Below are 20,413 nucleotides of genomic sequence, written 5' to 3'. Positions count from 1 at the left end.
GGCTCGTCAATTTCTACCCCAAAAAGCCTGCTTTGGGTTTTGACTGGGATGATGTAGAATCCATAGCTCACTTTGAGGTTGGTTCATTTCTCTGAGTTTTTGACTGGTTTTTATACTATGGATTAGTGTCCTTGGAAGGAGCTCTGGAATCTGTAGCACAAACACAGAGATCTTCAGGACAATTAGTTTTTATGCTGATTTAAAGCTAATAAGGATAAATATTTACAGGGAATCCAAGCCATCTGAAAGCAGAGTTACGAGGGCTTCACGGATAATAAGACTATTTACATGAAGGGGAACTTTGACTGTTTTGAGCACCTAGGATAAGCCATATTTGTAAAATGTTTAATTCCCACAAGAAGCCTATGAGGTAGGCATTACCTACTCTACTCTACAAGTAGGGAAACTAGGGTACAAAAAGGTGAAGCAATTACCCTGAGGTCATACAGGAAATTAAGTGGTAAAGTTGACCTTTAAACCCAGGTTGGTCTCATTTTACTGTGATGTTCCCCTACCTCAACAGTCTTCAGACTGTCCAGAACGCCCCAGGAGGCTGCCAGTGTCTCAGGGCCCACGTGAGTGTGTAAGTGTAGGGGTGGGGGGTGGGGGAGGGGAGGGGGAGGCTGGTTCTTGGTGCTCTGGACTCTGCTTCAACTTGATTTTCTTTTGGTCTGTCTTATGAATCGGAGTTTTGCTTAAAAAATAAAAACAGAAACAACAACAACAACAAAATAGCGGTGCCATTCATCTCCTTTTCTCACAGACAAAGTTCCTGAAAGCTTTGGAGTAGTGGTGAACTGTGACAGAAGCTGCCCAGGGTCCAAGGCGGTACACTGGGGTTATTTTTTCCTATCAAAATTAGAACTCGTGGTCCTTCCGCCTGCAGGACCCATTGTCTGGTCAGCTCACGGGGTCACTAATGAACCCAAAAGCTGCTCCGTCACTCTAGTGGCTGTTCTGACAGCTGGGTCTCAGCCCAGGTCAACTAACCCTGCCGTGGGTAAGGCTGGCGTTCTCAGTGTCCGCTGAAGCTCTGGATTGTTCCAGCCCTCACGCCTCCTGAGCTTTGCTGACCTTCCTGCTTTTCACAGGCTGCTAGGCCTCCTCCTTTCTCTGCTCCTCATCAGCCTCACCCTCGGCAGCCACCCCAAGAAATCCAGCCTTTTTCATCTTCTCTCTCTCAGAAATTGGAATGGATTTTTTTTTCTTTTTTCTTTCTGAATTCCTGATGCGCCTGCCTTTGCCAAAACCCCAAATCCCAGATCTGCCATGTGCCAACAAATGCCGGGAGAGGTTGTTTGGATGAATTCAGAAATGACCTTGAACCTTTGCTCAACGCTCAGATGACAGGTTCTCTCCTTCCCAACCACACCCCAACACACATGCTTCTTGTCGGATAAGGAAATGTTTTATTGCTTCGTTTTCCTTTTCACTTTCTCTACCACCCCTTCTTCACGAACGCTTCCCCCTTATCCTATCACGTACCTTCTGGAAAATTAATCAGAGAGCTAAAACCCCAGGACAGAAAGGGGCCTTGGGAGGGCATTTCATCTGGACTTTCGCTTCTAGAGAGTAATCATACTTGCTTGGTAAAGGACTCTCTCTTCTGTCTTTAGACTTTGATCAGTTCCCATACCTTCTCATTTAAGCATCTCTGGGTTTTGCTTCTTGGGTCTTATTTATTAATTTCATATTTTAAAGTGCTTCCTTTCTTCCATTTAGGGTTGTTTCATTGGGATCCAGATAATGTATACAAGGCATGTTCATGATAGACACTATCATGATTTGGCCAAAAACATTGAGCTTTTTTCAAGCAGATATATGTCTCCAAACTCTTTTCCTGGGTCAACCATGGTTTCTGGGGAGTCAGATATGATCATGGGTCTCCATGGGTAAAGACTGGATGCTGCCTGTGGTGGTCCAGTTGTGTATGTAGTTGACTGATCCGGAGGGATTTTTTTGGCTACAGTCAGAGGTCAAGAGTAAACGTAACAAGTCTATGATGGGGTCTACCCAGATGCAAAATGCTTTACAGGCTTGTAATCAATACCCTGGTGATTCAGTGCTAGGCCAGCTGTTGCGGAACAAAATGATTTTATATTGATTGTCTGATTGACTGATTTTGGCTTCAAGAGTACAGACTGGCTCTGAGTAACTTTCTGCTGTGGTGAAGACAGATCTCCCAGAGCACAGGCATGTGAAATTCCACACTCTCCTTTTCCAGGGACTGAAGCGGACAGAAGGGTCAAACCCTCTGTTTTCCTTGACTTGAGTATATTTTTGAACACACCTCTTCTTCTTTCCCTTCATTTCCCATTTCACACCCTGTCCATCTACCTTTTCTCCTCACCTTAAAGTCCTAGACCTGTCCCCCAACTGCTCTGAGTCCACTCTTGAGAAAGGATTTCCCAGCCTCTAAAGGACAGGGGCTCCTCCATGACCCCAGCAGAGTTCTTCTGCAAGAACACATCTTTCAACCTGTGGCCTGTCTCTTTGGTCATCTACTGAAAGATTGGGACCGTCCTGCACAGCAGGTCCCACTGCAGACTCCTCAGGAGTTAAGTCCCAGCTTGAGCTGGGGCGGAGGGAATGGGGGCACCCAGGATGTCCAGAGGTTTGTCATCATCTCAGGAAGATGAGCTGGGAAGTTGAGGTCTTTGAGATAGAGCAGAATTATCCTCACCGCATGTGATGAAAGAAGGTGGCACAAAATCACCCCTCCAGAGAAGAATCCTGGCCCTGAGTAAGAGCGAGAGAAGGGAAGCAGGTGGGGAGCTTTAAGAGGTGGGAGGAGAATCAGGAGAAGTTCAGAGGCTCTCATGATTCCAAACAATGCTTTCATTTCCGATGTTACCCTCCAAGGAAAGAAGGTCTAACGTATAAAGGATAGGCCCAGTCAAAATCTGACAACGTAAATCCATTGTTTCTCTGGTACGATCGCAACCTGCCAATGGAGAAATATCTCCCAAAGGGGACAACTGGAGTAATCACTTAGAGACAATCCCCTGGCTTGATAACCCAGAGCAGACACCCCTTTCCCTCTTTCCTTTAACCCCAAAGCCAGAAGCATTGGCTGACCCTCTGGTAGGTGAGGCCTGTGGGCAGACGAACAGGCGAGGACGAGGGAGGTCCTTTCCCGGGGGAATGTGTTAGAAGTTGCGGACGTGAGGCCAGAGCAAATGGCGTGTTTCCTTCTCGGGCTGTCACTTTCCCATGTGAAAGCTGCTTTGCTTTTCCTCATTTGTGCTGCGCGTTTCCCCTCAACCTCCGCTGGGTGTGGACAGGAAGCCTGGCACTGACGCCACCTCTTGAGTTTCCACAAAGTTTCACTTTCTGTTTCTCAAGCCCTGACCCACACTCCACGGCTTCCCAGGCCATGCGCGGGTGCCTTGGAAACCACACGGGTGACCTGTTCCCTGTAGGTGCCGTGCGTGACAGACAGGATCCCGGAGAACTTCTTTTCTGGAGTCTCAGGGCCTGTGACTCTAGTGCCTGACTTCACGTCCACCCCAGTAACAATGAAGGTCATTGCCATTGGCAGTGCCCCCCTCTCCCAAAGTCCTGGAGGTAATTACCCTGAAGCATGGAAGAAAGGGCAACATCTGAAGGTTTTGTGCTGTTTCCTTGACCTGTACCTCAGAGGATCTCAAGGCCAAGAGTGGGTAACTGCTCTGCTATAGTAGAAACTCAGGAAATGCCTTAAACTATTGAAGTCAAGACAGGAAGTGACTTGCTAAAGTCCATAGAGCTGCTCAGCAGCAAGGTCAGGACTAAATATGGTTCTTTTCACTCCCAGGTAAATTGTCTTTCTTTTCCCCAAACTGCCCATCTCACCCCTCTTTCTTCTTGTTATAACGAATACCATTTCCTGTTGTATAGCTGTCTACATTGATGGCCAACAATGCAACATTCTCCTTATGGAAACCCTATCTGGATTGGAAGATGACTATTCATCTACTCATCCTCCACCTCTACCTCAATTAGCAACTATCTCAAGTTATGGCCACCGCAAAGTGTTTGATCATTTCCTTCTTCCCCTTGTATCTGTGCAGGGGGGCCTGGCAAGGACTTATGAGGCGGTATGAGGCACGGCACATCAGTGGGCAGTGGGATTTGGAGTATGGGTCCCCTGCTCTTGGTGTTCTTGGCACCTGCTGCATTTTATCCCCACCTGCTGAACCATTAACCTACTACCTTGTATAAGTTTAGCAGAAGGAGTCCCCAAGCACCTATGAGAAGCACGCATAGCTTTTCCAGGTTATGCCGTGGGGATCGTGAAAATACACAGTACTCGTGTCTGGAAGTCATTTAACAACTCACTTCCAGAGTCACTTGCTTCTTAGAACTTACCTCAAGCAGCATATGTTACAATGATCTGGTGCTTTGGGTGAGAGAAGTGAATAGTCTCCTAAGGAAGGAGGCACAGGTGAGTGAATTCTCATCTTGTTTTGTACTTGTTCTTGCCTCTCTATCTTGTCCCCCATTCCCGGCTTTGCTGAGGCTCTTGGACCAACCTGGGACTTTATGACCTGAAGACAGTTGAAGACCTAAAGTAAATTAGGCAGCTTCTGTCCATCTTGCTTCCCCAACTGTTATCCTCTGAATCATCTACCTTTCCTCTGGTTTCCTGTATCATCTTTTCCTTTTTTAACTTTTTTAAAATTTTTTAATTTTTTAATTTATTTTATTTTTTTAAATTTAATTTTATTTTTTTAAATTTACCTCCAAATTAGTTAGCATATATTGCAACAATGATTTCAGGAGTAGAGTAGACAATCAGGGTAATTGTCCAGACACAGATCAAGGCAGGATGCTTTTAAGCAATCACTCACATCTCTAAAGTCTTAAACCCAAGAGCATGGGGAGGGACCAATCTATAAGCAAAGCCTTAACTATGAAAACAACTTTTGAAACTAAGATTCAAAAGATAAGCTCAACAACAGGTGTTCCTTTGCTTTCTGTAGTAAGTGTGTTCTTGAAAAGTTTAGTGTCAATATTTTTCCCCCATTAATCTAATCATAGTCTAAATATAAGAGGGAGGCTGGATATTTAAAGAAACCATGTAGTTGATCCCATTGCAAAGCCTTTTTAGAGTTTTAAAAATCACTTTTCTTTTCAAACATCGGGTTTTCTTCGATTATAATTTCTTAGAAGTAGGGACCTATCGGGTTGATGTATATTGCCTACAAATAAAGGATGGGTTAGCCGCAGAGTGCTGGAGCTTTGGGACTTTTGTATTTATCAAATACTTTATATCTATTTATACTTGGAAGATGGGACAATAGCTTCCTCAGGGAACAGAAAGATCTTTTATTTCTCTCTTCCTAGGCCATGCAAACTCCACTTCTTCTTTCTGGTATTTCCCATACATGCCTCCACCACAAGGCAATTGATCATTCTTTCACACTCTTCTGAACTTTCTGCAAGTATTGGTGTCTCTGTGCTGGAATAACCTGGTGTTTTGGGCTACACTACTGAATATTCTCTTCAGGATGGAGGCAGGTGGTCAAATGACCCAAAAACCAGGACTCTGTCTAAGGTTGTCCAATATGAGCTGTGGCTATTGAGTACTTGGAATGTGCAATGTGAATGAAACTTAGGAATGAATTTTGAATTCAATTTAATTTTTAAAATGTTTATTTATTTTTGAGAGAGAGGGAGAGAGGGAGAGAGGCAGAGAGAGAGGGAGAGAAAGAGAATCCCAAGTAGCCTGAAGAGGGGCTCAATCTCACGAACCATGAGATCATGACCTGAGCCGAGTGGGAAAGGGGTAGAGAGAGAGGGAGAGAGAGGATCCCAAGAGGGCTCCGCACTGAGAGTGGTGAGCCCTACGAGGGGCTCAAACTCATGAACCGCGAGATCATGACCTGAGCCAAAGTCAGACACTTAACCAACTGAGCCACCCAGGCGTCCCAGAACTTCTTAAAAAAATGTTTCTTTGTTTCTTTATTTAGAGAGAGAGAGAGAGAGAGAGAGCAAGTGGAGGAGAGGCAGAGAGAGAGAGAGAGAGAGAGAGAATCCCAAGCAGGCTCCATGCTTTCAGCGAGGAGCCCAACACAGGGCTCAATTCCATGAACCATGAGATCATGACCTGAGCCAAAATCAAGAGTCGGACGCTTAACTGACTGAGCCACACAGGCTCCCCTGGAGAACTTTTATGTATATTTGAAGCAACTTGATCACCTTTCAACTGTAAGTTTTATGGAGTTTCTACATATAGGTCAAGTCGTTCTACAAAGATTTTAGCTTTTGAATTGAGATATATGTATAAAATACATATCAGATTTTGAAGATTAGTAGGAAAAAGGAATGTAAAATATTTGCTTAATATTTTCTATTCTGTATACGTGCTGAAATGATAACATTTCGGATATTCTGAGTCACATAAAATATATTATTAAACTTAATTTCATCTATTTCTTTCCAGGTTTTTTACATGGCTACTAGAACATTGAAAGTTGTAAATGTGGTTCATATCGTGTGTCTCTTGATCAAGACCGATCTCAAGTATACTATTGCCTGACTTCATGACCACTCCCTGTGTCTAGACAAATGCCGTCAGCTCTTCCTATGACGGGGTTCAGGGTTTTAATTCGGATGCCCCTCAACTGAAGAAAACGCATCAACCTCTAGCTTTATTCTTTGAGGCAGCTTCTGAATCTACATTTGGGTGACAATTGCTTTGGCATCTTTGAGTTTTTTGCATGCCTTACTGTTCGATGCAGTCTGCATAGTTTATGCTTTAAAAAAAAAAAATAGCAAGACTTCCAGAAAATGCTTTCAGTAGAAAGATAGATTTGGAAAGAATATCCAAAATTGTCACTTTGAACTTCTTATTTCATGTGAGAAGAAGACCTGCCCAAATATATTCTGCTGCGCAGTGACGCCTCCAGACCACTGCTGGTCCGGACGCTCTCTGTAACCCCACACTAGAAGTGACTGGGGCCAAGGAACAGCCATGGACACGATGACACAGCATTACAAAACACCACGCTAGCTGGTTATTAATGAAAACCAGATGATGGACCATGAACCACATCGTCCAGAAAGTTGACTAGCTGGAACGGAACATGCAGAGTTCAAGGGTGGCAGGAGCCTGCGTTAGAAGCGCGGAGGCTGGGACACACGTCCACGCTCTGCTGTGAATTGGCTGCGAGTCACTGGGCAGGTTATTGTCACATCCTCTTTGCTCATCTATCAAATGAGAGGGTCGCGGCAGAGGGTCTCTAGTTCCCGCCTGCTCCTACAGCCGCATCTCAGCCAGTCTAACCCGAGGCCCCCGCCACCTCCAGCTGTGAGAACACCGGGCAGGACTACCCGGGTTGGAGAATGCCCAAGGCACAGGCCAGCGGGGAGTGAGAGGCAGGGCGGGGAGAGCCAGCAGGCTCTGTGACACTGTTGTAACCTCACCGCTGGTCAGTGACCTCCTTTTCGGTAGCATACGTTCCATCATGAGCAGCTTTGCTGGGTCAAGTGCATCTACACTTTAGAGCCATGGGAAGCGGTTATCAAACTAACCTCCAGAAGGCACACGCTCAGCTTCACTCTCGCCACCGAAATACCTGCTTTGGGGAGTAAACAGCAAATCTTTGTTACTTCAATTTGCTGCTTTGGGATTGTAAGTGACATGGAACTTCCCCCATATGGTAATTGGCGACTGACATTTCATCTCACACAATCGGACTGTTTGCATCTTTTGCCCTGGTTTCTTGAGTGTGTGTTTTTTTTTTTTTTTTTTTTTTTATAAAAGCTCTTTTGGTTTAAAGTTTAACCCTTTCTTGTTACATGTTTGCAACACTTTCTTGCAAATATTTTTTCAGTTCATGGCTCACCTTTTCATCTCGTGCGTGCATAACTTTGAACTTACAGATATTAACATTTTTATTGAAAACAATTCTTTTAATATGAAATTTATTGTCAAACTGGTTTCCATACAACGCCCAGTGCTCATCCCAACAGGAGCCCTCCTCAACGCCCCTCACCCACCCTCCCCTCCCTCCCACCCCCCATCAACCCTCAGTTTGTTCTCAGTTTTTAAGAGTCTCTTATGAGATATTAACATTTTTAAATGGTCATGTTTATCAACCTTAAAAAAAAAAACCCTCTGTACTTTTATACTTTTAAGGCACCTTCTTTATTCCTAATCAGATAATTTTTACCCATAACAGTTATCTATTTTTCCTTTTAATCTGTAGTGATGCATTTTGGTGTCTGGTGTGAAGAGGCTACATTCTTTTTCTGTGTATAATCACACAGGAAGGATCTCTCACACTGTTTACTAAATAAACTATCCCATTCCTTCCAGTTTCCACACCCATTTAATCTAGTCCATTGTTGACATCATCAGAGAAAATCTCTCATCAGAAAGTTTGACCAGCACAATTCAATGGTATCAATCCAACTTGTCTTATGCATGGTTGTTAGGCTGGGTGGCAGTTATGAAACGGGGTGGAAGTTAAATGAATTATCATTGATACACTTAATGCCACAAATGTATTGCAGACTGAAGAATTTAGTTAAATTGTGGAACATGCCATATATTCCACTGGAAATTTGGTTGAATCCAGTTCACGGGGCTTTGTTTATAAACCTTTACCTTAAAACGTCCGGGATCTAGAGCAGGGGGCACGGAGGAGGTAAGGGAGACATCATCTTGGGGATGGAGAGGACTTTTCCATGGTGACCAGATGTTTATCACTGCACGGGCAGATGGCCCAGGGAGGCTGGTTGTGGTTTGGGTTATTTTTTCCTGATGCGGATGTAGTTGCTTCTCTTCTGGGTGGGCAGTGTGGGGACCAAGGAGTCTTAGTGGGTGCACAACATCCAGCAAGGAAACCATTCTGCTGGCTCGCTGCATCAGCCACACTCTTTACAGAGCAGGATGCCAGCTGCTGCTCTAACCAAAGTAAAAGTCCTACTTAGGGCCACATGCTAACCACGGGGCACTGCAGGCCTTCCTGGACTCTTCCTTCTCTAGGAGGTAGGGCTCAGAATGACGTCTGGTCATGGAAAAAGAATTTCGAGTCGTCCGGGTTCATGGTGTCTGGACCGTGGAGGGTGTACCCTGTGTTCTTTTGAGGTTAGGATTTGCTTTAATTAAGGAAATAAAATGAAATCCAACACACCCTGCTCACGCCACACATGTTCTGAGGGGCTGCAGGAAAACCCCAACGCTGTTCGGACACGGAGTCAGCAGGGACTTCTCGGATGACTTGGTTAGTGTCAGTGGGCCACCCTGCTGTTTCCTTTCCTGAGAACATCTATCCCTTTTCAGAGACTGTTAATTTTGTGCTCAACATGCCTGAGTGTGTTGATATCAGTCTTGAGTCCAGTTTGCATTTGGTCCCCTCCCTGCTGAGGGGAGCAGGAAACTGGGGATTATGGGAGTCGGGGGTGGTGGTGAAAGGGCTCTAGACCACCAAGCCTTGAGTTCAGATGATGCATATGACTTAGCCTGCTCTGTGGATATGTCCCCTGCTTGCCTCCACCCTCCCATTTGTCAGGGTCCCTCCCTTCCGTAAAGACAGTTCAAAACTCTTCCCAAGTTAACACCAAACCAGAGAATGTTCCATTTGTCTTTCTCATGCTCACGCCCTGCCGAACTCAACATCGTATGTGAAAATCTAGAGGAATGGTGTCTGTTTTGAAGAATGCCTTACACTTTTGTTATTTTTCTCTACATAAATTCCTTAACTACAGGGTTGACATACAATCACCACATTCAAACACACTTCATAGTGCCCGGGTCTGATAATCATATATGCGTGTGTGTGTGTGTGTGTGTGTGTGTGTGTGTATGTATTTGGAAGTTCTTTCATATAACAAAGTAGCAAAGGGGCCCATCTATTTGAGTATGTTTAGTCATCCATTCATGTAAACTCAGAAACCTGATTTGGAAGACTTGCTTAGGTCGAAGGAGGCTCTGAACTATTGATGGTGAGGATTAGAAGGTTTGGAAGGAGCTAAGGCTGTTCTGGGGAGGCCCTCAGTTTCCGATCCACCCTCTTCTCCCCTAGGACTGAATGGTGGGACAGAATCACTGGATTCGTTGGGATGCAAGTCATACATGCCCAACGCAAACTAGTTTAAGCAATATCGGATATTTAATGGCCGCCGAAACCGGAAAGTCCAGTAACGTAACTGGCTTGGGGCACAGATGACTAGTTTCTCCCCATTCTTTGTCTCTGCTTTGCCTTCCTCTGTGTCAGCTCCATTCTCAGACAGACTTGATTCAAGTGAAGGCAAGGGTGCCCTCCAGCAGCGTCACCCGAGAACTTAGAAAACCCTAAGCAGAAAGAGAATGTCTCCCGGCCAAAGTCCTGGTGGGGGGAGGGGGAGGGTGGGGCTCTCAGTGGCCCATCCCGGCTCATGGAGCCTCTTCTGAAACAATTAGTGGTCAGTGGAATATGTTCTTTTGATTTTCCCAGACTCATCAAGGCGTCTGACCCTGAAACCAGGGGTGAAGAGCAACCTTTCCCAAACCGCATGATGGCTCACCTAAAGGAAACTGGGCTGCTGTTCCCAGGAGAGGAAAAACATCAGGCAGAACAATAGAAGCCCACGTCAACAGACGGCAGGTGGATGGTGTGAAGAGAATTCTCATTCTGCTGGGCGGATCTGGGCTCACCTTTCACCTCTGCAACATACAAGTGATGGTGATGTGGCACCAAGGCTGTTGGGATCTGGAAGTAAATTGTCACATGGGGATGTACTTTGGCCAGAATTCGGTCCTCCTCTCCATAACTCTGTCCTCCTTCCATCTATATCTAGGTTATATCAGCCCTCCCCCATTGTACATGGGCACCGCCATGAAGCGCATGCTCAAGCCCAGTGGCATGCAGATGAAGCATTTGGGGTTCATGTCCTGCCACTCAGCCTGTCTCCCCCCCTCCCACCCACCCACCTTCCCATGGGCAGCAGCACACATTACGTTCTGCTAGGTTGCCATGTTTTCTAACACACTCTCTTACTCTGGATGCCCAGGTGTTGGCCATGGGAGAGGCATGGTTGGCCCACTTACCTGGCTCCCTCTGATTCATAGGGACACCCTGCCTCATGTTCTTCAGCATGAGAGTCAGGATGCAATGCAAGACCACTGCACTTAAATATTTGGGTTCTCATCCCGGCTCAAAAACGAACTAGATGGGTGATTTTCGGACTGCCGGTGGGTCAATTTCTTCCTCTGTATTTGGTCACATCTTCTTCAAACTGTAAGGTCCCTTCATGTTCTAGTGCTCATCCCGTCTGAGCAGCCACTACGTTAGTTTCAAGTTTTTCCTCTGAAAATTCAAGAGAATAAAGCTATGCCTTAAAACGATTTCCCGAGAGTAGACATAAAGAGCTAGAAAAGTCTGAAACCCAGATCCTCCACTAAGTAGGCATGTGAGTTAGGGCAAGTTATTAACATCTCTGCGACTCACTTTTCCTCGCCTTTAAAATGGGGCTACAGGATGTCATGAAGATTAAGTGGGTTAACGCTTGAAGCCTGCCCAGGGCAAAGTTCCACATCAGTGATTGCTGTTTCTGCTGTTCTAGACTGTAATGCATAAAACAGAGAGATGTGTTGTATTTTCGAAGCGCGTATCTGTCAAGTACTTGCCAGCTGGGAGGAACTCATGTCTCCTGAAGGAGCAGGTCTCGTTTTTGGTAGATCTAATTATTACTATAAAGTCGTTGTTATTGCCCTTGAAATACTTGAAGATACCATCAGCCACACTCTTGAACACTCCTGTCCTCTTTAATTTCTTTCTACTGCTCTGGCCACAAGACCAGTGCTCTAGTACGGATATGTTCAGGTTTGTTAATGCCCTCCTCTGTGCTGTGCGCCTCTAACTTGACCCCAGACGGCATCTAAACAGTGCTAAACCTATCACTTCTCTCCAACATATAATCACACTTTACTAGTGCTGCCAGGGACTGGATTTCCTTTCTAGTGGCCGAGTCATGTTTTGGGCTCATATTTAGCTTCTAGTTAAGAAAGCCCTGAGTTGTTTTCATATAAACCAGTGGAAACTCATTTTAGAATTCAAGTCCTCTGTCTTGCCTAATCAATGTTACCTTCTGGGGTAAATACAGAAAATCCTTCAAGTACAGAATGAGGAAATCCTGACTCTGGGCATTTGATGTCAGTTAAATAGGTCACATTTTATTTATTTATATTTCGAAAAAGAAGTGAGAAGGAACAAGAGACCCTGAGCATCAGGCCAGAACAGAATAGTTACATTGTGATCTGAGACTCTGTCCTGGTCGTAGGATCGAGAGCCATTAAACAGCACCAACCAGGCTTTTGGCCTGAGAAGCTGGGGGCAATCACTTCCATGGAATAATTTTCAAATCTGGGCTTATACCTGTTCAGGATTTCTTGGTGTTTGTTAGTTGTCATTGTTGTATTTGTAGGAAATGAAAGCTGCCATTGAATAGTCTCGGTAACCCCCTCCCAACCCTCCAAATATGCCTGGAATAAGTCAATGAGTTTTCATCTGGGCATATTGCTTTTCCATAAATGAATCTTTGCTTCTCACCTAGGACATAATATTGGTGCTTGGTAGGAATGTGCCAAATATCGTGTCTTTGTGGCCAACTATTTTCATTCAAAATTGAATTTCTATCATTCAGTAAAAAGGGAGAGATCTCCAAGTTCAGATATTTCTCCCTTCCTAAGAGAACTGAAGTATAAAGTCAAATATTAACTGTTCTTTATAACATATAAAAACATACCTAAGGATTTTATTGTTCAGTCTATTTATCTTTGTATCCAGTACAATCTAATGAAAGATATAGGTATACACACAAAGATTAAAAGTATCTATCACATAGGGGCACTGGGTGGCTCAGTCAGTTGAGTCTCCTACTCTTGGTTTCTGCTCAGGTCATGATCTCACGGTTTGTGGGTTTGGGCCCTGCATCAGACTCTGCCCTGATAGTGTGGAGCCTGCTTGGGACTCTCTCTTTCCCTCTTTCTTTGTCCCTCCGCTGCTCTCTCTCTCTCTCTCAAAATAAATAAATAAACTTAAAAAGAAGTATCTATAGTAGATATGTGTACATCGGTATATGTATGTCAACACATCTATGTTAGGTTGTGATAAAATTCATTACCTTACGTTGACGGTAGTGATAAAATTCTTTACCCCGTATTGATGGCATTCTTGTACCCACTGGTAATTTATTAAAGCAAATGACTTGGATTCTCTCAGGTGGTGCTACTGGCTCCCAGTGATCACTGATTATTTTTATAAAGGCTCATCAAGAGCTTGTTTAGTGTCAGGAAAAGAAATTCAAAATACACATTGTTAATGTCAAGCTTCTACCTTTTGATTTCTAGAATCGACTTTTATTTTTATTTAAAAAATTGATAAAATATTTCTCTCTTTTGATTGTTCGGGCATTTCTCCCATTAACCCACCCAACATCACCATTCCTACTGCTACATCCACCTGAGGGTGCCTGGGCCAGGAACCGGGGAGTGTTGACCAGCCATGGCCAAGCCCTTACACTCTGGCTTGGAAAGGAAGTATGTTTCTCTCTTAGTCATTGGAGATTGACTGAATGAAAATTTGCACTGATAACTATTTTTGCATGTGGAATTAAGAATATTCAGATAGACGTAAGTCCTTTGGCGTCTAGTTTTTCATCCGCCCTAAAATCAGTAGCTCACATTCTCAAAAACAGTTTGCTAATTCTAGTGCTAAGGGGATATGATCGATTGAAACCATAAATGAGAAACCGAAGCAGCAACGAGGACGACAAAAATCCAGATCCATGCAAATTCATTAATTACAATGCCAGGAATCAAGGGTTCCTGATGTTCCCTTAGAAGCATTCGGTCATTGTGGATTCAGAGGGGTAGGTGAGTGCTTTCAGCATGTATGATTTAAGCAGCTAGTTTTGCATGGTGATGGGTTGCTGGAAGGAATGGTACAGAAGGAACATGAGAAAGATTATGAGTAGTAAAGGAGGATAAGAGAAGACAAGGAGAAAGACAATGTCCATAAAAAGATGAATAAGGAGGGGAGCAGAAGAAAGAAGTGGTTATAATTTCACACTCCAAGGAACACACTAGTAAAGAGGCATCTAATGATGAGGCAAAGGGTTTCTTTTCCATTTGTTTAGGCTTGTGGCCTGATTTTGCTTTGGCTTTCTTCGTATACATGGGCCAAGGCAAGTTTTCCAGACCAGTCACACTTCTTGCTGACTTGCTGGAATGTCTTTCTTGGATGTCACGGAAAGAAATGTCTTGGCTTCTATAGCCCTGGCTGAATGGGTCAAAGTATGAAAAACCCACAGATATACATCTGACTCGGCTGGAGAAAGAAAAGAAGATAAGTGAGGTCTTTTCTCCTCATAGGGCTTGTTAGCCAGATGAAGAGATTAAACCAATGGAAAAAGATAAATAGAACTTTCTGGATGTAGGTAATGAGTGCCCACAGGTGCCTGTAAAAATAAGAGCATAGCCATGCAGGCGAGCAGGAGCCATGGTGGGGGTTTTGACGCAGGGGATGAAGAGGGAAGAACATAGGGGTGGAGGTTGGGTACATGGGTTCAAATCACGATCCTGCCACCTGCCTGTTTTGTGACCTCTGCCATATTGTTTTGCCCGACAAAGGCTTAGTTTTTAGGTGTATAAAAGGGCATTTATAATGTGTACTTGCAAACACATTATCTTTATTAATTTTCTTGGCAGTTCTGTAAAGTGTGAAGCACTGTATTAAGTAACTTTCCTTACCATTGTAATGGAACTTGGCTGGAGAATGTTCTCAGAGGAGAATCCTCAGGGAGATAAGTCTTCCTTGCCTTGCATCCAGAGGAAGTTGCAGATACAGAGGGAGTCACTGTTTCCATCAGACTGGGGAGAGGCAAGAAAGGTCACCAGAAGTCTAGATTCTTCTGGAGTCTCTTGGCATCCTGTCTCACTTTGGTTCTTTCCTGAGCTCCCCAGCTGTATAGATATGCAGATGTGCAGACTGGGGAGACGAGCCAAGGTGAATCCAAGGCTGAGCAGGTCAGTAGCTCAGCCTATGAAAAGCATTATCATCCCCCCACCACCGAAAGGTCTCTGATAGGAATTTTCTTTCACTCATTCACCCAAATGTCTTGACATTGGCATGAGGGGTGTAACTCAGAGAGCCCAAGGCCTGGGTCCAACTTCCTTGGTGTAGAAAACTCATAAAGGTAGCTGTTACAGAAGAGCTTCGTAAGGGAAACTATGGTTTTGCCCCTAGAAAGAATGGGGTAATATACTCCTCACCCACTTTTTAACAAAATGTTGTCTCCTATACCTTTTCTTTCATACCTGATTGTTTCTTCCTTCTCTTCTGTCCTTCCCAGCTAATGCAAGGTCACTGTCTGCCATCTCTCCACTCTCCAGTCCCAGACTCCCTCAGAACTTGAGGAAATCGAGGCAAAGAGCAAATTGTGACTGCATTGTGTTGGACACCCAGGGACAGAATAAAATGAAGAAACTTCCCACTTGACAGAATGGGTAAAAGGGAGTCTGGAGTTCAGGTAGGGTTTGTAGGAAGCTGGTCTATCTGTATCCTTATAATCATCTCTGTCATTTCAATGGTTATAGTGTTGACAATGATGTTGACAGCATAGTAATAACATGAATATGAGCTAAAGCCTTTTGAGTGTTTCTGAGGTTCAAGGCATTGCACTAAGTACTGCACATGGGTTCTATTAATGCTCACAGCATTTGAAGCAGGTTAAATTATCACAGGCCTTTTACAAATGGGCTGATGTTCAGAAAGGTGAAGTAAAAAGCCAAAGGCCACAGAGCAAGGGGTGGCGGGACTAAAATTGAAACCCAGGAAGTTACACACCAAAATTCAAGATCTTAATTATTATATTTGGGGCCCTCTGAGTGACGGATCCTCTCCAGCCATCTTTTCCATCCACTGTTTCCAGAGAGCATCCTGCTCACTTATACATCACATCTTTTCATACTGGTGTGGATGGACTTTTGATGTGAAGGACAAAGAAACCAGGAGGGTGATCTCCTCAGCTTTCAAGAAAGCCTACATGCAGTTCTCTAAGAACTATCAGCATAAATGGGAGACAGGATATGTGAAAACAGCAGAAGGGAGGGCTTGGATCCCTCACACTCCAGCCATTGGTCCTTGTGCCATTTGCTTCCTCCCATTAATCCCGAAGTTCTCTCAAGCTCCAGCTTCTGCTCCCCATTTCACTCTCTCTACACTAATGGTGGTAGCCTTGATTTTTTTCCTGTCTCTCTAGCTTCCGTACTCCCACGATGACTGTTAGGGTGTAGGGCACTTCCTAGTCACATTAAGGTATGTTGTGAGAATGTTCTGGTTATGGGGATTGCGTCAGAATAGGGCTGGAGATGAAACACACCAATAGCCTGAGGAGGAGGGTTTAAAAAAGGGACTGTTTACAGAGTTGTGGGAGGTTTACACATATACACATACACCCAAGCATGCAATCATCAATGACACTTTGTACACTTAAAATGGGTTCATTTAGTTACACCCCTGTGGAGTCGATTTAAAATCTAAAAATGGGGTCCTCTTATTAAGAAAGGAATTTCTTGGGGCACCTAGGTGGCTTAGTCAGTTAACCATCTGACTCTTGATTTTAGCTCAGGTCATGATCTCATGGTTCCTGAGTTCAAGTCCTGCATCGGGCTCCCTGCTGACAGTGTGGAGCTCGCTTGGGATTCTTTCTCTCTCTCTGCCCCTCCCCCCCTCATTCTCTCCCTCCCTCTGCACTGAGGAGGGCACCTGTTGGGACGAGCACTGGGTGCTGTATGGAAACCAATCTGACAATAAATTTCATAATAAAAAAAAGTTTGGTAAAACAATTAAAAAAATAAATAATAAATAAACTTAAAAATTTTTTAAAAATGAAAGGAATTCCTAGTTGTAGAGATTTCTAGGGTGAACATGTCTGACTAGAATTAGTCAGGTACGATGCATGATTTTTACCTACTTGCTTGTGTTTTGCATCATTTTTCTTCCCTGAAACTCTCCCCTCTTTTCTCCAAATGTCCGAGACAAAGACTATGCATTCTTCCTCAGCCACATCATGTGCTGCTGAGTTCTCATTTCGCTGGGCAACCCGTGCGGTCGGTCAAGGTCTCGGGAAAGGGACAGGCTGGCTTCGTGCAGCCGCTCTCAAACGTTAATGCGCCCCCTGTGATGGGCCCGGCGCTCTGCCAGGTGCTAGGGAATCCAGGCCGCGCAAGAGTCCCTGCGGATAATGCATCACAGTGTCGAAAGAGACGGCCCTGTGAGATGCCATGCACTTAGCACTGTGCAAGGAGCAGAGTAAAAGGGCCCTGAGGAGGTAGCAGGTGTCTCTCTGCGGAGGCTTATACTGACATCTTCATGGATTGGGGAGAGTGGAGCTAGATCTCAAGGATAAGAAGCCTTGGAAGGCGTGGTGCTGGGAGAGGACATTCCAGGTGGAGTGAACACGTGGGTGTAAATCCAGAGCCTAGCCAACAAAGGACATGGTGTGTGACTTATGGCAGGAGTGGGGCGTGGGGGGTAGGGTAGGGACAGACGGTTCTGGAAAGCAAAGGTGGGCTCAGATTGCACAGGACAAGGTCAAAGTGTTCAAAATCACATGAGAAATATGGATGTGAAGGGAATGGCTAATGTCCACCCACCCCCCGCGCCCTGCAGAGGAAGTGCTCAAGAAACAGTAGTCATTATCATGGTTTTATTGTGTTGCTATTATTTTTTGTTTTGGGAGAGAGAGAGAGAGAGGGAGGGAGAGAGAGAGGGAGAGAGAGGACCTGAAACAGGCTCTAGGCTCTGAATTGTCAGCACAGAGACTGACATGGGGCTCGAACTCATGAACTACGAGATCATGACCTGAGCCCAAGTCAGAGGCTCAACCGACTGAGCCACCCAGGAACCCCTATTGTGTTGTTACAATTAATAAAGATGTTTGAGGGGGCGCCTGGGTGGCTCAGTCAGTTAAGCGTCCGACTCTTGATTTTGGCTCAGGTCATGATCTCATGGTTTGTAGGTCTGGGAGATTGAGCCCCGCGTCAGGCTCTGCCTCTCTGCTAACAGAATGAACTTGCTTGGGATTTTCTCTCTCCCTCTCTGCCTCTTCCACACTTGCATTCTCTCTTTCTCTCTCTCTCTCTCTCTCAAAATAAATAAACTTAAAAAAATGTTTGAAGCCCACTTTGGCTCCTGTGTGGTTGAAGGAAAGATAAAAACTTTTCTCCATGCCTCTTAAGCACAGAAGCAGCAAACTCCAGACCGAAGGAGGGAAGCCCTTCTGGTGCTGAGTCAGGTGCAGGATGTGAAAGGCCCCGCAGAAAACAAGAATCACATCATGCATGTAAGTGATGGCTGGATCCAGGCTCAGAAGATTCTAGGTTGCTGCACTCACTTGTGCAGGCCTTCCCCCACTTCTCACGGGCAATTGTTTCCAGAAGTATTGAGCCCCTCGGAACCATGTGTTTGTCTCTTCCCTGGAAAGGCGTATGGGGGCTACGAGTGAGGCAGGGACAGGGTTGGGGCTTTCTGTCTTTCTCCCTTCCCCTGGGCTCCACTCCTCTCTCCTCTTTCTTCCCATAGAGGTGGCAGGATGTGAAGGCCATGAACTCCATCAGGAGCCAGAGGGCTCGTCCAGGAACAGAGTGGGAAATATAAGGGGACCCATCTGCTATCTCCAGCGGCAGGAAGAAGCTGCATAACGTCCCTTTCAGATACGAGCGTTTGAAGAGAGAAGGAGGTTTTCTCATTCACTGCAAATGGTCTGCAAGATTAGCAGACGCCATCTGGGAGTCAGAGCAGCACCCTCCGTCCCCCAAACTCTCCAGACACAGGAGGCAGCTTTTCAGAAGTTGTCTGGTTTCTGCAATAAGCACAGGGCCTTGAGACCACCCCCCGGGAAGATGAACGAGGACCGGGGCCTTTAGAGGAGGGAGTGGGGAGACACATCTGTTGACTTTGTGTGTGGGGGTGCGTTTATTATATATTTTAAATTAGACTTTTTATTTCAGGTAATGTCGATTCACATGCAAAAACAAGAACTAATAGAGGGAGCATTTACACCCTTTACTCCGTTTACCCCAGTGGGGCCACCTTATCTGATACTATAGTGCAATATCACAACCACGATATTATTGCCATCGGCACAGTCCTGACACTGAACGTCTCTATCCCTTTGGGGATCCCTCTCCTTGCCCTTTTTTTAAAAAATTTTTTTTAAACATTTATTTATTTCTGAGACAGGGAGAGACAGCATGAATGGGGGAGGGTCAGAGAGAGAGGGAGACACAGAATCTGAAACAGGCTCCAGGCTCTGAGCTGTCAGCACAGAGCCCGACGCGGGGCTCGAACTCACAGACAGCGAGATCATGACCTGAGCCGAAGTCGGATGCTTAACTGACTGAGCCACGCAGGTGCCCCTCTCCTTGCCCTTTAATAGCCACACCCTCTTCCCTCCTGCCCTTATCACTCCAGAAACTGGAAAAGACCCAGATGTCCTTCCACTGGTGAATGGTCAAACAAACTGGGTCGCCTTTAAAGAGACGGAAACTGGAGCTGCGTGAGGAGGATCCCCAGGGCTCCGCAGCAACTGTGGGAAGTTCAAAGTCACTGCTCCTAACCCGTGAGTCCCATCAGAGTGTGGAAGGCTACTGTCAGGAGGAGAGCAGCAGGTGTGACAGAACAGACAGGCTAGATTTACCTGTGGTGGCCTGATCCCCGCAACCCCGCCCCCCTTCTGGCCCCCGCTGCTTACTCCTTCATGGTCTTCTAGAAAGACAGTTGGGCCTTCACAGAAGTAGCTTGTGAAGTGAATTAGCATTCACTGCAGGCCGGAATGCTGCAGTCACCAACCAAGGATTTTACATAGGAATGTCTTTAGTTCCTCACTCCTCCTGTAAAGTAGACACTATTATTATCCCCGGAGGCTCAGAAAAGTTAAGTCCCTTACCCAAGGACACACAGCTATTAAGGCAGGTTAGGTCTTGAATCCAGGGCTATTAAATCAAAGGCCCGAACTCTTTCCGTTATGCTGTGTGGCCTCCAAAAATAGCATCGCCACCAAAAGAAAGCCACTCAAGCGCTGCAACATGTTGACAGCCAATGAGGAGAGAGAAAGGGGAGGCTGCTAAATTATGGGCTTTTCGCTCTTGAGGGGCCATGAGACAGAGTCAACTGCCTGGGAAGGAGGGCCTGTGAGCCACTGAGTTCCTAATGGTATAATCAAGAGTCGACACAGGGGCAAAAAAGAGGTTCTCTTTGAAGTTCATTATCGTCAGAAACTTCTCCAGCCCCAAGTCGCTCTTCCACTCTAAGAAGTGTTATTACTTCTTCCCTCTTCTCGACGTATCTGGGTTGGCTCCTGTGCCCACATCTCTCACTCCCAGCCAAAGGCAGGGGGTGCAATGCAGGAAGCAGACACACTTGGGCTTCCACACAAC

At 45.4% G+C, this 20,413-nt stretch overlaps 1 long non-coding RNA gene across 1 annotated transcript; it reads left to right on the top strand.

Moving 5' to 3' along the window:
- The first annotated feature begins 507 nt into the window (after positions 1-507).
- On the top strand, positions 508-13,306 carry LOC128777736 (uncharacterized). Its single transcript, XR_008423082.1, has 2 exons — positions 508-583; positions 10,428-13,306. It is a non-coding gene; the product is annotated as an uncharacterized LOC128777736 (long non-coding RNA).
- The last annotated feature ends 7,107 nt before the right edge of the window (positions 13,307-20,413 follow it).

This window comes from Panthera pardus, unplaced genomic scaffold, assembly GCF_024362965.1.
Source record: "Panthera pardus isolate Hobbes unplaced genomic scaffold, ASM2436296v1 HiC_scaffold_10, whole genome shotgun sequence".
Classification (NCBI taxonomy): domain Eukaryota; kingdom Metazoa; phylum Chordata; class Mammalia; order Carnivora; family Felidae; genus Panthera; species Panthera pardus.
The sequence above is the reverse complement of the archived record's forward strand: the minus strand, read 5'-3'. Positions and strand labels throughout refer to the sequence as shown.